Consider the following 1,382-nt stretch of genomic DNA (forward strand, 5'->3'; position numbering starts at 1 on the left):
AGCATTACGGTCAAAATGGTCAAAATAAAACTTAAATCTGCCTTTTGACATTTAGCTTCCCTATATCCTCGCCAGCAAAAGATGTTCCGGACAGCAATATCTTTTGAAAAGGCCTACAACCATAACATAAGCATTGATAAAATGAGGGGCGAAAACGGATTTTTTTCATATGGAGTTTGGCAAGTATGACAGTACCCTCTTATTTGGCATTGGCGCATAAATTTATACTCCAATGTCAAAATGTTCATATACTATTATAAATTGTCATGGTAGTTGTAAAAACTTGTATTGTTTACCGTTTTTACAAGAGAGAGTGGTGTCGAAAGCAGGGGTTATTAGTTCCTGTCGAAAGGACATATTAAATTAAAGATTGCAACGAACAAAAATACACCAAATCCGTAGTGTTTTCACTTTATTCCTTAAGGCCAGTATTGACTTAAAAAGTAGTGAGGTTACAGAATTGTGTTCAATATTACCAAGAGGAATTTCGACAACTGATCTGCATGGAGCAAATTGTCACTTTTACTTACGGAATAATCGAGCAGAATATTTTTCCGAAAGTAAAGTGACAACTTCCATTACTTTGCGTGGGAACCTTACAAATGTCAATTTTGTTTTTTGTTCTTTTCATGTGGATACTGTTGAAAGAATTTTGTTTCGATTCTTTACTTTTCCGATTCAGTGAACGGAATTTAACATGTAATTGAGATAGAAAAAGAAGTTTCTTTTGATCACGATACCAACCTTTAGGCGAAATAAGTAGATAAATAATTATGTTGGTAGAAGAAACTCTATGCTGAGCAGAAACAGTTGTTTCTTGCATTATCCGAACTTTGTGCTTTTCATAAATAACATTCCAAGGGGTTTCCAAGATGCTTTGAGGTGACAAGTAATCCAAGATTACTTCATTTTTTGCAAAGTAATCATATTATTGTCAGAGTCTATTTGTCGACGCCACCGTTCTCCTAAGGCCTTTGATTCCGTTCCTCTGGGGATGACAAGGCCTATCGAAGCTCCTGGGCCAACGTTTGTCGCCGAATGATCTCGAGTAGTTACTTGGTTTCCAAAGGAGAACACTTTCGCTACCGGCGACCTTTTGAATTGCTTTCAGCTACTTTTTTCTCCAGTCAAGGAGAGAAGTTTTCACTTAAGCAATGAACTAATTACCTTCTATTAACACTGAACTATTTACCTGCACTTAGTCGGGAGTTGTTCGGATTCATTCACGAGAACCCTGGAGTGAGTTTTGAACTTGATTTATTTGAGGCAATATGTACAATATGGGTCTTAATACTACATGGTGTAACATCGATATGTATATTAAATAATGGTTTTATTTCAGCTGGTATTTTTCCGAATCCCTTTCAATACCAGCTTTTTAG

Source organism: Armigeres subalbatus, chromosome 2 (assembly GCF_024139115.2).
Source record: "Armigeres subalbatus isolate Guangzhou_Male chromosome 2, GZ_Asu_2, whole genome shotgun sequence".
In the NCBI taxonomy this organism is placed as follows: domain Eukaryota; kingdom Metazoa; phylum Arthropoda; class Insecta; order Diptera; family Culicidae; genus Armigeres; species Armigeres subalbatus.